The 16,207-nt window shown below is 41.5% G+C and overlaps 1 non-coding gene across 1 annotated transcript; it reads left to right on the forward strand.

Moving 5' to 3' along the window:
• Positions 1–1,765: 1,765 nt before the first annotated feature.
• On the forward strand, positions 1,766–1,845 carry Trnal-uag. The gene has a single exon. It is a non-coding gene; the product is annotated as a tRNA-Leu (tRNA).
• The last annotated feature ends 14,362 nt before the right edge of the window (positions 1,846–16,207 follow it).

The raw sequence follows: 16,207 nt of genomic DNA on the forward strand, positions 1-16,207 counted from the left end.
TGACATGTACCACGTACAATAATCTGCTATGAGAACAACTGACTTGAGGAAAACAAAAAGGTGTGTACCAAAGGCCGCCAGTAAGATACAGTTCTTTGATCACGCTTTTTAACCATGTTCGCCGCGCTGGATTAGCCGAGCGGTCCAAGGCGCTAGAGTCGTGGACTGTGCGGCTGGTCCCGGCGGAGGTTCGAGTCCTCCCTCGGGCATGGGTGTGTGTGTTTGTACTTAGGATAATTTAGGTTAAGTAATGTGCAAGCTTAGGGACTGATGACCTTAGCAGTTACGTCCCATAAGATTTCACACACATTTGAACACCTCTGTAATAAGAAAAACTGAGTTAATGGATCAACAACGAACTGAAACGGGTGTCTTTCGACGTCCGACCCGAGAAGATACAACGAACGAAAACGAACAAAATGAGATTAAAAAAAAAGAAGCGGTTCTAGGCGCTTCGGTCGGGAACCGCGCGACCGCTACGGTCGCAGGTTCCAATCCTGCCTCTGGCATGGACGTGTGTGATGTCCTTAGGTTAGTTAGGTTTAAGTAGTTCTAAGTCTGGGGGACTGATGACCTCAGATGTTAAGTCCCATAGTGCTCAGAGCCATTTTTTTTATTTATTTTTTTTTTTACTTCCAACTTACTTGGATACGTCAGAGTGACACAGTAGCTGACTTCTCCAGCTCCTCTCCTGTCCAATTCCTATTGACTTCTCTTTTCCTTAGTGTATGTATAGATTTATGATTTGCCCATTGTTGAGGTCAAGTAGAGCGCATCATAATAACTTACCAGGTCTTCTAAAGTTGTTAGTAACTTCATTTCTAACTCTTCGAAAATTTTAACCTTGGCAAAAAGTTATATGTGATTTGCAAGAAATGAATGCCGACCGCCCGAGCAGAAGTTACGGAACAATGGGAACAGCGCACTTCCGTTACCGGAATACTGATTTTACGACAGGGGGAACAGTGACTGTAAAATTAAGTTTTACAGGACAGGCCCAAGTGCATTTTGTAGGCCCATGTTTTATTGACCGGTTTCGCTTCTTCGCAAATTAAGCTGGCAATGAAATCCGCCAACTACTGTACTTTAAACTGCAAATTCCAGAGATACTGATGATGCTCTTGTAAAATTAGAGAGCGAAACCGGCTAATAAACCGTACTGAGTGCGATTTGTGTTGCCCTGAGAAACTTAACCATAGATACTGTTGTAGTATAAGGTATTTTTAGAATACACTAACAAGAGGACTATTATGAACTGCAATGCTATCCGAAAATGTTCAGTGTCATTGTATTCAGTCGTCTCAGATGAAATAATTTGACAGAAATTTATTTCATGGAGTTTTTTCTGCGTTTGCACTGCAACAATTGTGAATTTGCGTTTAAGAACTAGAAATCAATTTGCGGTAACTACAAGGAATGCTCCTATGCGGAATGTCTGTTTGAAGCTGTGTGTGTTGTAGGTAAGAGAAGTTTATTCATTTGTAAGCTAAATGCATATAATCTGTTAGACTCAATAAGAGACGCTTGAACACAACGTCATAGCGATGATTCACTGGATAAGCTTCCGTGGCGCTGACAAGCGACTGACCGCCTGATAAAGACTAGCCGCCTCTCGCAGCCGTGTCGACCTCTGCCGAGTTTTACGCGGCAATGCACCCCACCCCGTCTCGCTCCATCCTTGCTCGCTACCTGCCTACGGACATTTGCTACACCAAAGGCGTCCGGTTAGTATTATTTCATTTAGGAAACTCGCAAGTCACGTGAAGGTAGCGTGGCCGAGCGGTCTAAGGCGCTGGTTTTAGGCACCAGTCCGAAAGGGCGTGGGTTCGAATCCCACCGCTGCCAAACATTTTTAAATCCTACAAATGTGTTCGAGAGAGTAGCAGAAAAGACGACTGATGATCGCAAATGATGAAGTACGTGATCTTCAGACATAGTAAATTGGATTGTCGATAAACTGCATCGTGCATCTCGATTTTATTCGCCTGATGCTAAATTAAAACTGTCCAGTCCGTTTTTCGGCTCCGTGGGTTGCGGAACTACGCTGCAGTTGTGTGCAGCGCAGAGCTTGTTTACTGCCGAGTGTTGCTGGTGTTCAAGGAAAAGATTAATAAATGTTCAAATGGCTCTGAGCACTATGGGACTTAACTTCTAAGGTCATCCGTCCCCAAGAACTTAGAACTACTTAAACCTAACTAACCTATGGACATCACACACATCCATGCCCGAGGCAGGATTCGAACCTGCGACCGTAGCGGTCGTGCGGTTCCAGACTGTAGCGCCTAGAACCTCTCAGCCACCCCGGCCGGCATTAATAAATGTCTTTCTAGAGTAAGGAAAGCTTGAAATTTAGTTTTGAAGGAACACCGAAACGCCTACTCCCCTCGTTATTCGGAAGTGACTGATTAATGATGTCAAGTTGGTGAGGAAGTGATAGGTATTCAAATTAACGCCTTTAATTGCCTATATGCTAAATGCATAAATAACAGCTTTTATGAGTGCCTAGCCAGAAACACTGATGGTGGCCTAATATTTAAGCGAAATGGTGGTTCTTCTTTAGTGTTAATAACACACGCTTGCGATCTGTCGGGCTCAGTAATTGACCACTCGGAGAGCCATTCGAAAAATTCAGCGAAGAGCTTAGCTTGTATGGAACAGCTTACCTTGTCAGAAAAGAAGTGTGGTCTGAAAACTTTGGCATGGCAAGTTCATGGACAACCGAATAGCCAAAATAGAATTTGAAAAACACATACCCTCTTACGTGACTATATGCGCTCATAAAGGTGTATGTTGAGCACGAAATCCAACCTCGCACATGGATCTGCAGTTCAACTGAACACCTGAGGGGAATTTGTGAGTGTAGACGCCCTGTTCAGTTGCCAGTCGGAAACAACCAACCAGGAGTACCGACATACGCAATCGTTCTGTCTGGACATATCGACACCTATGTGGCTGCATCGAGGGCTGGATGTGGGAGAAATGTGAATGGAGAAGTAACATAAACTATAGCCGAAGAGCAAGGGAACGGAATGGAGGGCGATAAAGCTGGCAGTAAAACTAAATCAATGAATGAAGTTGATATCGATGTCACCACAAGGACACCACAATCCACCTGTAAAAGTGGTAGAGGATGGCAACAAGCGCTAGTGAGAGCAAAGAACAATTGAAAAACAGTGAAAATAGATATTCTGAATACGGAGAAAACAAATGCGACGACGAACGTATGACCGATGAAGGCACCACGCTGGAAAAATCTGTGGATTGGACCCAACAACAAAACCTCTTCTACACTTCTTCACTGCGAAAGTACACACCAACAACATAACTTGCTCAAAACAGACATGACAAATAGTGAAAAACCTAAGAAGAGGAATCCAAAACTACTATTCGAATATCAAAAAACATAAAAAGGACAAGATGGATGGACAATGAAGTCCCACCAAAATGTATCTTTGTGTTGCATGTGAGAGAATTCCACGAGCTGCAAACCGAGCCTGGTGGGAGTGAAACACTGTCTCCTGGGCAAACGACCCATCGAATTCACCGAATGAAGCCTATTTTCGACCGTGTAGTAGGGAGTAATGGTCATCGGTCATAGAATGATACATATCATGTGGAAACCCGTGTAACAGAAAGAAGCGTTAAACTCGATGAAACAAAACGCATACGTTTCCATGACCATCTAAGGAGGAAAAAATGGAAAATACAAAGAATTTCGAAACTGGGAACAAAATATGTATCATACGTATAGACTGTCACATAGAACTAAAAACAAGGAGAAATAATCATGGAATTCCAAAAATTCTGAAGAAATCTTATTTTAACTAATTTCTAAAAAGTGAGAGTTTTACCTCTAATACACACATAAAGTTCCCCACACCGCAAATTGCATTTTTAGACAAACAACCTAAAAACATACAAAGAGTCTATGCTAGAAGACTCATTTATCATATGAAGTTTCCGTTCTTCAACTGCTTTCATCATTTGCCTAAGTTTCTAAAAAAAGTTGGAGATATACAGCTCAACTTGTGAAAAGGACGTTAATTTTATGTTTTCTTTCCTTTTAAATTTTGTTTTAACGACTGTGAAAAACATTTTGATCTGTTCACTACGTAAGGACAAAGTAAGTCTAAGAACAAGAAGGAAAGAATTTTATCAGGATGGTTACATTTAATTTACTTCGCGAAGAAATATCGGTTTACATTATTACTCCCATTTCTAAAGGTGCACGGGCAATGAAAGAAAAGTACTGACAGTTCACATCGGATTTTTCTTTTAGGAAAATATTGCAGAGAAGCTCGATGAAGGTGTAACTGGAGAGCGAATAATATTAATAATAAAATGATTCAGTTGGCAAGTTCCAGGCTATAAACAGAAAGGTTTGCGTTTTTAAAGCCTACCATTCTACAAAGAGGTGACGGAAGTCGTAAGATAGCGAGATGCACATATGCAGGTGGCGGTAATATCGCATACACAAGGCCTAATAGGACAGAGCATTGGTGAAGCTGTGATTTGTAGTCAGATGATTCATGTGAGAAGATTTCCAACGTGATTTCCAACGCAACCATGCCAACTAAACGATAGGGTCTGGGCGCAGAAACCTACACACGACCAACGCGAGCCGCAGCACGGCTCAATTCTGTATTATGGTTTTATTGTCTGATGGGAAAAAAATACGAAAAAATCTAGAAATTCGAAACGTTTTGAACTTGTTAATGAACAAACTATAGTACAAAAAATGACAAACGTTCACAACATATAGCTAAAAAGGGCAAATATTCATACTATTGCAACCTTTACGTCACTTTCACTTATTGCTCAGTTTCGCATTTTTTTCTGTTTCTAAAAGCAAACCCTTAGGCTAGGACTGCCGATGCTCTGTATCCCACAGAAAAAATATATTAACAGCTAACTAGCATAGTATTTCAAGAGTTGTTTTCTTGCACTGATACAGTTTCGCAATCATCCACCCGTATTGTCACGGTGTTTTACTGATATGTACTAGATTCCATCGACGAGATCTCTGGACTCACATTCGAATCGAACAGATGTCGATTTACAATGATTTAGATGACTCACATGACGTTTTATCACCGCTGAACAATAGAACTACACGTTGTTTTCGGTGTTCTTATGGAAGAAAGTCGTTTTCTAATTTGTGTCACAGCAGTAGTGGAAAAGCGCCTACCAAGTGCGCAAGCGCATCGTGCGTTTCTAAGTGAAAGACGTGTTCCAGCTGGGAGTTCCGACCACTGTGGTTAACACTTACCGTTTCTTAAATAAGGCTTCTGCGTCTCCTACTATACTCCGCACGCAACATTATGGTGTGTGGCGGAGAGTATTTTGTGTACCCGTGTCAACCCCCCTCCTCCACTTTTGTTGTTCCTGTCACGAGGAAGAGTGATTGATGGTAAGCTTCTGTGTGGGCTAGAATCTCTCTGATTTTATCTTAATGGTCTTTTTGCGAGGTGTACGTTGAAGAAGTTGGATGTCTCTTCTAGGAACATACGCTCTAGGAATTTAAACGGGGAAACAATTCCGTCATGCACGACACATCTCTTGTAGGGCCTGCCAATGGAACTCTGTGACGCTTTCGCCCTTACTAAATGTACCTGTTGGGTAACGCGCGTTGGTCTTTTTTGGATCTCCTCTATTGCCTCTATCAATCTTATCTGGTGAGACTTCTGACTGACGAGCGATATTCAAGTAACGGTCGAGCGAAGGTTTTTGCAAGTTACCTCCTTCGTAGATAAACTACACTTCACGAATATTCTTCCAATAATTAGCTTTATCAGAGCGTTTCACTTTAAATCGCTCTGTACGCATACTCTCAGATTTTTATTCGATACGACAGCTTCCAGTGATTTTTCGGTAATCGTGTAATCATACAATAACGGGTCTTCTACCTATTTATACGCAATAGGTTGCATTTGTTTATGTTGAGGATTTGTTGCCAGTCCTTGCTCCAAAAGTCGATCCTCTGCACTTCGCTACGAATTTCTTAACGTTGCGACTTCTCTGTATCATCCGCGAGCTGTCTTCTGGAGTTCCGGCGTTACCCACTAAGTCATTAATAGACTACATATTTTGTATTAAGTAACGGTGCTACAACATTGCTTCGGGGTAAGTCCGAAGTTACTTTTATGTCTGAAGGTCTCGCTCTGTTAAAAATGACACGCGGCTTTATATTTGCTAAAAACTCTACAGTCCGACTAGAAAGCTGGTTTGATATTCCTTTGTTCATTAGCCGACAGTAAGACACTGTATCGAAAGTTTTCCGGAACCAAAGACCACAGCATCAACCTGCTCGCCAGTATCTGCTGTTTTCTCGGTCCCGTGGACGAACAATGACAGTAGTTTCCAGAAAACTTAAAGACCAATGTCTTTGAGTGACATGTTTGTTTTGTCTTGGTGCAGACTGTCGGCGTAAGTAGCAGGAGGCGGTGTATTCACTTGCGATGCGCGTTATTCAGTCCAGTGGCCGAATCTCTAAATCTTTGTGAATGCAATTAGATAGTTGCATCAATCATTGGTTTGGAGCTCTTTGAAACTCTTACTCGCACTCACAGTAGAGTGTTTGACAAACAGTGATATAATGTATGTTTGCAAGTACAGTTTTGACAACGAATAAATCATAAAAATTGCTGATGACAATCTGTACTGAAAGACCAACTGCTGTGCAGATGTCAGCCTACTACATGAACAACACTTGTTTCTAAATAGAAAAATAAATGGAACCAATTTATGACTATGTAACTTCACTGACATATACTTGGGTGAAAAAAGAAGAAAATTGTGTTTTCTCAAGACAGAATCCTTCCAAAAAAAACTCACTTTTTGAAGCAAAAACAGATACAAATAGTGAGCACCTCAAGATGACTACTTATTTAGTATTCAGGAAGTGGTGTTTCAAGCTTAGCAAGGAAGACCTAAAAAGTAGAAAGTGTTGTCTATAAAAGATAGCTTTTGCATCCTACTATACCTTTTAGGACTAATGAGAAAATTTTGCCTGTTTTAGCGCGAGGTCATCGGTGTTTACCTACAGCTTTGATTGCTATTTCTATCCTGCCATCAAAAGGTAGACCCACGTCTCATCCACAGAAAGAAATCGGCGCACAAAATCAGCTGGTTTATTTTTATAAAACTGTCCAAACATTGCTGAGGTACAGAAAGGTCCTGACGGATTAAAATAGTGTGTGGACCGCAAATCGAACCTATGACATTTACCTTTCACGGGCAACAGTAAATACTGCCGAGTGTTTGATGCTGTGTTCTTTGCTTCCAGATACAATTCATTACTGTCGGCTAATGAACGACAGAATAGCTAACCAGCTATCTAATTGGACTGCAAAGTTCCTAGCAAATATAAAGCCGCGTCTCAGTTTTAACGGAGAGAGACCTTCAAACATAAAAGTAACTTAGGGCGTACCCCGAGGCAGTGTAGAAGCAAATTTTACAAAGCGTAGCCTATAAATGACTTATTGGTAACGTTGGAACTCCACGAGGTTGCCCGCGGTTTCCACCAGTACCTCATCTCCTACCTTTGCTGAGGTATTCTATTCAGCATTTTCGCTAATTTTTGAGAGTAGAAACCATCTCCATGATGGTGGTTTTCATTAAAACGAAGTTTTGTGCGAACTCTTAAGACTTTCACGCGCAAGGATACTCCTGCAAGATGAAGTTGCTCGGTAAAACAGCCAGTGTCTGGCAACTTTACGTTCTAGGATGGTCCTTCCAGAATTGCTGCAAAATACAACGTTAGGTTGGACATAAACAGCACTGCCATTTAGATTAATCGACTGTTTTCATTGGGGAAAAAATGGCTCTAAGCACTATGGGACTTAACATCTGAGGTCATCAGGCCCCTAGACTTAGAACTACTTAAATATAACTAATCTAAGGACATCACACACATAGATGCCCGAGGCAGGATTCGAACCTGCGACCGTAGCAGCAGCGCCTTTTCAGACTGAAGCGCCTAGAACCGCTCTGCCACAGCAGCCGGCTTTCCTTGGAAAGCCGGGGTTTTAAATAGAACCGAAATAGCCTCCACTTTTGGGCTACCTTGGAGAAGTTAAGATGCTGTTCCTTGATAGGTACGGTCAGCCTATGTACTACGTGGATCAACAGTCTAGGCACCATATTGAAGTCCAGACACCATATTGTGTTCCTGAGTGCTAAAACCTCAGAAGTTTAGAAGAGGCTGCTAGTTTTCGACGGGCAAACCGTTCTGGCATAGTGTTACTTGCTATTCGAGACAACTCGATTAATAAACATTATGATGATAGCTCAAAGAACGACAGCAACCAGTCTATGAAGTCATCCATGCTGCCGCTCAGTTAATGCCAAAAATTCTGCTGCCATCTTAGCACCATTTGACAGAATCTCTCGCTCGCCTTCTTCTTTCTCTCATGTATTACAATAATTAACTTATTGTGTGTGGTTTTCTCTTGTTGAGAGATGAGTGATGGAGCTCTAGTAAACGGTAAAAGTTGAACGGTTCAAGCACGCTTTCCCGCTCATTTAAGTACTATTACAGGAGAGCTTCTGTAAAGTTTGGAAGGTAGGGGACGAGGTACTGGCAGAAGTACAGCTGTGAGGCCGGGCGTGAGTCGTGCTTGGGTAGCTCAGTTGGTAGAGCACTTGCCCGCGAAAGGCAAAGGTCCCGAGTTCGAGTCTCGGTCCGGCACAAAGTTTTAATCTGCCAGGAAGTGTCATATCAGCGCACACTCCGCTGCAGAGTGAAAATCTCATTCTGGAAACATCCCCCAGGCTGTGGCTAAGCCATGTCTCTGCAATATCCTTTCTTTCACGAGTGCTAGTTCTGCAAAGTTCGCAGGAGAGCTTCTGTAAAGTTTGGAAGATAGGAGATGAGGTACTGGCAGAAGTAAAGCTATGAGGACGGGGCGTGAGTCGTGCTTGGGTAGCTCAGTTGGTAGAGCACTTGCCTGCGAAAGGCAAAGGTCCCGAGTTCGAGTCTCGGTCCGGCACACAGTTTTAATCTGCCAGGAAGTTTCATATCAGCACACACTCCGCTGCACAGTGAAAATCTCATTCTATAGACAAAGTGACTGACTAATCGAGACAGACGAGACGTCGATACTCTGAAAGAAATATTTGACTTGAATTTATATGTGCTTGTGTATACAAATAATGCACTGTAAATTCGTTGGGTAATAGAAACTTAGAAATGTATGTTCGTGCTAAGCGGATGTAAGATGTGTCACGTAGCAGGTATGGAGGACCCTCAGGGATGGACCATTTTAAATCAAATCCCAAAAAAAGGTCAAAATATATTCAGTAAATAAGAGGCAATTTATAGTTCGAGACCCAATTCGTATGCAAGATGCAAACATAGAGGTACATACTCACATGTTATCACACCATGCCAATTGTCATTGGGTGTTTTCATAATTTTTAGAATTTACATAAAATGTTGCATAAAACTTAAAAAATGTAGAATGACAACCAGTTGTTTGCTAGACGTAAATATTCTACATGAAAAGATTTTTGTTGCCTGTGTCATCTACACAGGAATGCTATAAGTACAGTTTAAAAATACGCTCATGAGTGCACGGAAAAGCTCACTAGTGATTTATTAACGTTTAACTAAATTATTATATTCTAGAAATTACTTTTTCAAAGGTTACACATAATTATTATGTAGTTTATTTTATGAATATGAAAATTCAACTAGATGAACCAGAACAATGCCATGTTAATTTAAGGAACGAAGGAAAGGGCGTTGGAGTCGCTATAAGTAGCCATGTGCCCTGGCACATGCCACAGAGCGATTGTAATTTGTCGAGCTGGTACTTTATCAGAAACAATTGTTCACAAGACCGACTCGTTCGAATTTGCTCATTTTTAATATCCAGACACAACAAAAAAGCAGGAAAGTGGACTGGTGTTTTACGTCTCTTCCACAGCTAAGATTATTAGTCATAGAGCTTTGCTCTGATTTCATACAACTAGAGGGGACGAAGCAGCCCATCTGGACTGCCGACCCGCGAACTGAAACCGGTCTCTCGAATGCGAGTCGAGGGCATTACCCACTATACCACCTATCTCAGTCCTCGTGAAGATAATGCTAAATAAGTATTCACTTAGTTTTCTTCATATTTGGCTGCTAAGAGAATCTGTATTTGTGTAGGTTTGTAGACGAATCATACAATGAAGGCTTTCACGACCGGATGTTTCAGCTGCCGAGAATTCTTCCGGGTTGTATGGTCGTGTTCCATGGAACTCTTCTATCCCTGACATTTCGTCCAAAGCTACGCTGGAAATCTTCGGATGTGCTCCTGGTTGTGCTGAGTCTTGCCAACTGACGAGTCGGACGTCGAAGAACGACCTAAATACCGTGGAAAGTGGGCGTGGTCTGGATTCTACGTGATAGCAGAGGTAAACCTTGTCAAGGATAAAATATAACTATCGATCATAGTACGTCAAAGATAAAAACTTCTCATCGATTCTGTAGTGCCACTGTCCCTATATCACTGAGTTTCATAGCTTCTTCTTTTCTGTAAAAAGTATCCCTATGTTTATATATTCCGATGGTTTCTCTATATAGCCTTGTGCAATAGTTCGTCATGGTACATTAAACTTCAGTCTCCGAAAGTTTCACTACGTGATCACCCGACTGAAGAGCATGTTCCGCCACGGCTGACTTGCCTGTTTTCCCTAGTCGGTAAAGACTTTTATGCTCCTTCAACCTTATATTCATATTTCTCTTTGTAGTTCCAATGTAGAATCTACTACATGTACACGGAATCTTGTATACACCACTTGCGGACAGAAGCGAACGTTTATCCTTAACGGAACGAAGTGCTTGGCCTATTTTCTTAGTTGGTCTGAAAATCGGCCGAACGTTATGTTTCCTTAAAATCTTGCCGATTTGATCCGTTACTTTTTTGATGAAGGGTAGAGAACCGTGTTCTTCCATCGTTGTGTCCTATCGTTGTCCTTAGACCTCCTGTTATTCGGTTGCAAAATTCTATTTATTTCCTTACTAGAGTACCCATCCTTCTCAAAAGCTTGCTTTAGATGTTTTAACTCGGCGTCGAGGTATTGCTGCGCACAAATCCTTTTAGCTCTGTCCACTAGACTTTTAATTATAGCCGGCCGCGGTGGTCTAGCGGTTCTAGGCGCGCAGTCCGGAACCGCGCGACTGCTACGGTCGCAGGTTCCAATCCTGCCTCGGGCATGGATGTGTGTGATGTCCTGAGGTTAGTTAGGTTTAAGTAGTTCTAGGGGACTGATGACCACAGATGTTAAGTCCCATAGTGCTCAGAACCATTTGAACCATTTTTTTTAATTATACCTCTTTTCTGTTGTGGATGATGATTGGAATCCTTTTGCAAGTATCTGTCGGTACGTGTAACCTTCCGAAATACTTTATGTTTCAAGCTGCCATCAGTCTGTCTCATGACGAAGACATCCAAGAAGGATATTGCATTGTCTTTCTTCATTTCCATGGTAAACCGGATTTTAGAATTTATACTATTTAAATAACAAAAGAATTCTTCTAAAGGTTTTTTGCCATGTGAGGAAACCACAAATGTATCATCCACGTATCGATACGATCGACATGGTTTCTTATTCGCTTTTTCCAGAGCTAATTGTTCGAATTTTTCCACATAAAAATTAGCGATAGTAGGACTCAATGGGTTACCCATGGCCACGCCATCAATCTGCTCATAAAATTCATCCTCCCACTGGGACTGACTTTGTAGACGAACGCAAGATTTTTCTGAAGGCTGGAGATTGTGAGGGAAGATTTGCGAATTCCTGTTTAGGCTGCGTGACAGATGAAAACTGGTTAAGCAGTTGGCATATTTGGCGGATATTTACGGTAACCTCAACATTCTTAACTTAAACTTGCAGGGCAAGGACGTACATAAGCGCTTGTACAAGACAAAGTGGAATCAACGATAATGAAACTTCAGCGATGGGTTAAAAAGTAGAACAAGATTTCTTCGACGTATTTCCAGTCTTACATGCTTTCCTGGGAACATACGAAGTCAAAATTGAGAAACCAACAGCTACAACCATTAAACTTGATCTCAAATGTTTGGTTCCAGCGTCAGGTAATTAAATATTATACATTTTTCTAAATTTTATGTAAATTTTTTTGATAGGCTTAATTGGAAACAAACTTTCTTTAAACGGTAACTTCACCTAAAACAGTTAATTTTTCAAACACTATCATTTTTAAATCTATTGGCTTTGGTGCATAAGTTCGTAGAATTTTTCCATAAGTTTAATAAACACAACACAGATACATAACAGAACCTTTAGTCATCAATAATATATTCTCGTTCACTATTTATAACAGTCAACCAACGCTGGAATAATTTTCGATTCCGCGACTGCAGAAATCACGTGGTTCTGAGACGAAGAACTAGTCTAGCCATGTTCGGAGACCAGTTTCATCCGAAAAGGAAGTTCCTTGAAGGGGATTCGATAAAGAGCGGAAAACGTGAAAATGTGAGGGAGCAAAGTCTTCCTGGTCGTTGTTCTTGGATTGGGTCTGCAGTATGTCTCATCTGTTGACAGTAAATGTCTATAGTGATGGTTACACCTCGGGGAAGCAATTCATAGTAGACCATACCGTCACTGTTCCACCAGAAGCATAACACTATCTTTTGAGGACGCACATAGATCTTTGTACGGGGAGCTGTTGCTTTGTTTGGGCACAGCCATTCCTTTCTTTCCTTATGTTAGCATAAATACACCATGGCTGCGTCCGCTGCCGCCACCCCTCTATTGAACTCAAACAGAAGAATATGTCGGAAATGTTCCGATTTCTCCACTGGGCACTCCATTTTCTAGCGTCCACAGTTCCACTCACTATCTCCAAATGACAAAATGAAAACTCAAATAGCGACAGCGAATTATAAATAAAAAATGGCAATCGATAGATTAACCGATAGCAACCGGGATACCAACATGTAAAACAAAAACGCTACAAACTAATGCACCAAACTAATAATAATAATAAATTATTCTAGAAATTTGTCTTATGCCGTGGTTATAGTTTGTTCTTCATTTCAATGAAAGAGAAATCTACTAACTAGACTTGCTAGAGCAATATCTAATCCTTTTCATGTTTCTTTTAGGAGCTGCTTCCCTAAAACTGAGGATGAAATCCAATGGATCAAAAATTCGTTTGAAGAAGGTTACTTAAAAATAGTAAAAATGTCATGAAGTGAGGAAAACTTGCTCCAGTTTTGATCCAGATATTGATTCTCTCGTTAGGGACAAACAACATCAAGATCCCATCGAGTTCTTTTTAGCACTGACCACAAGATTCAGCGTTTTCACATAGTTATGACAGTCAAGTGAATACAATAAAAACTTTTTCTTTATAAAAAATTTAGTATTTTTTCAATCCTCCTTGTACAATATTTTTAGTAATTAGAACTACTTACATATATGCACACGATATATCATGATATGTGCACGTACACACACACACACACACACACACACACACACACACATATATATATATATATATATATATATATATATATATATATATATATATACGTGCCCATATCATGATATATCGTGTGCACATACGTAAGTAGGCCTAATTACTAAAATTAGGCCTAATTACTAAAAATATTGTACAAGGTGAATTGAAAAATACTAAATTTTTATAAAGATAAAGTTTTTATTGTATCCACTTGACTGTCATAACTATGTGAAAACGCTGAATCTTGTGGTCAGTGCTAAAAAGAACTCGATGGGATTTTGATGTTGTTTGTCCCTAACGAGAGAATCAATATCTGGATCAAAACTGGAGCAAATTTTCCTCAGTTAATGACATTTTTAATATTTTTAAGTAACCTTCTTCAGAAGAATTTTTGATCCATTGGATTTCATCCTCAGATTTAGGGAAGCAGCTCCTATATATATCTTCGTAACTTACCCGACAAAAGAAAGAATTGTTTTTGTGGAATTTTGTTGTTTTGTACATAATAAAGTACAGTTTAGGACAACTCTCCATTTCGCATTTTTGTGCAAGTGGAAGTTTTCGTACTTTTCCATGTTTTCGGACAAATGATCCCTAACAGATTAGTTCACGAATTTACTTCTGGGCTGAAAATCAGATATTCTTACGCTGCACACACACACACACACAACAGCTTGCGTTAAATGTACGCTTCCCTGTTAAATGTTCGCTTGTAGTGGCGCTTATTTGATTTCGCCGTTCTCTCTCACTCAAAGAATCTGTTCTCGGAGGCTCTACTTGCATTGCGGCTACCTTTTCCCGATACTTTACTTTTCTGTTCCCAGAATGAGATTTACACTCTGCAGCGGAGTGTGCGCTGGTATGAAACTTCCTGGCACATTAAAGCTGTGTGCCGGACCGAGACTCGAACTGCGAACTCGAGACCTTTGCCTTTTGCGGGCAAGTGTTCTACCGACTGAGTTGCCCAAGCGCGACCCACTACCCGTCCTTACAGCCTTACTTTTCTGTTAGTATTTAAAACAGATTCAACATGCTTCATGTTTACACTGCACACGAAAGTCGATTCCCGTACAGCAGACAACCAACTCCAAACACAAAGTACCGTTTGTGGAAATGATAAACTCGAGTAGTAACATCTACCGACAAGTCACTTGACTACAATACAAATGAGGCGCTGAGATCCATAAGAGCCTAAAGCAGACTACCGTGTAACACTCTAACCCACATTTACTGTAAGTGAATATCAGAGAAACCTGTGATATAGCTTTTTGTTAATTTTCATGTATAAATGTGGGCCTACAGCACAAATAAACCTGACTCACCAGAAGATCAAGATTTCAGAAGCATGAATAAATGCTACAACATCACAATCGACAGTGATTTTTTTTTTCCTTTATTGAGTTTCGATTCCCTCTAAAGGGGGCGGGCTGGCAGCAGCTTATTACGCCGCTCTTCAGCCTACAGAATTTGTTTTAAAATTGATGAAGATAATAAAAAAATAAGAACAGGTGGCGATAAAATCGGTGACTTAAAGGTAAAATGGCAGAAAATTCTGGAGCTTAAAACATAAAACACAGGGTTGATGATGCTAATAAAATACACAGGAAGCAGAAAAATTATTGACAGACAATTAAAAAAACACGGCGACAGTCTGGGTTCTGTTCGCAAGAGATATAAAATGCACACCCAGCGACAGCATGATTTCTGTTCAGAACACAGTAGAAAGACGCACAACACTGAACACTCACTTAAACACTGGACTAAAAAGTTGGCAGAAATATGACATACCACACCCGAGAGCAGGTGGGGGGAAACTGGTCAGATGACGGGAAAAAAGGGGGGAAAGGAGAGGAAAAGTGAAGGGGGAGGGGGGAAAGGAGCCAATGGAAGATGAGGATCCATAAGAGGGGTGGGGGGTGCTGAGCAGACGTGCCAGGGAGTGGGGAAGGCAGAGGAGGGGAGTACAAAAGGACTCGGGGGGGGGGGGGGGGAGGAGATAGGGAGAGGGTAGGTGGGGAGAAAACAAAGGATGGAAGGGGGGAGGAAGAGGGAGCCCAGGGAAAGGACGGAGGAAAGGAGGGGAGTGAGGATCAGAGTTGATAGCAGGGATAAATGGAGGGAGAGAGGGCATCATCTGGGAGGGGGAGTTGATGGAAGCCACCTTGGGAAAGGAGATGTAGGGTGTAGAGATGGAGGGTAGGGGGGATACAACAGTGAAGACGTGGCAGGGGGCGGGGATGGGAGAGGAGTGGAGCAACCAGGGGGTGAGGGGGTTCAAGGCAGCGGGAGGTGTAGAGGATGCGGATATGTTCGAGGAAGAGGAGCAGATGGGGGAAAGGAATGAGATCATAGAGGATCCGCGTGGGGGACAGGAGGCATATACGGGAGGCGAGGCGGAGTGCATGACGCTCAAGGATCTGGAGGGACTTATAGAATTTGGGGGGGGGGGGGGGTCGACAGTGGTGTACTTTAGGCCGTTATAATTCTCAGCACCTCAAATGGATCACTGCATGACAAAATTCATAACTTAATATACTGTAACTCATTCAGAAGCTCACAAAATAGGTTTACTACAGCTTTAATATATACTGACGTCGATTTAATTTTACTACAGTATATAGTGAGTGACTTAGCATATCTGAGATGTGTCCTGTAATCTATCAGGATTTTTGCTGAGCAAACGGGGATAAAAGTCTTGCGCAGTGTGCTACCACCTGGCGGCACTGA

This window comes from Schistocerca piceifrons, chromosome 5 (assembly GCF_021461385.2).
Source record: "Schistocerca piceifrons isolate TAMUIC-IGC-003096 chromosome 5, iqSchPice1.1, whole genome shotgun sequence".
NCBI classification, from domain to species: domain Eukaryota; kingdom Metazoa; phylum Arthropoda; class Insecta; order Orthoptera; family Acrididae; genus Schistocerca; species Schistocerca piceifrons.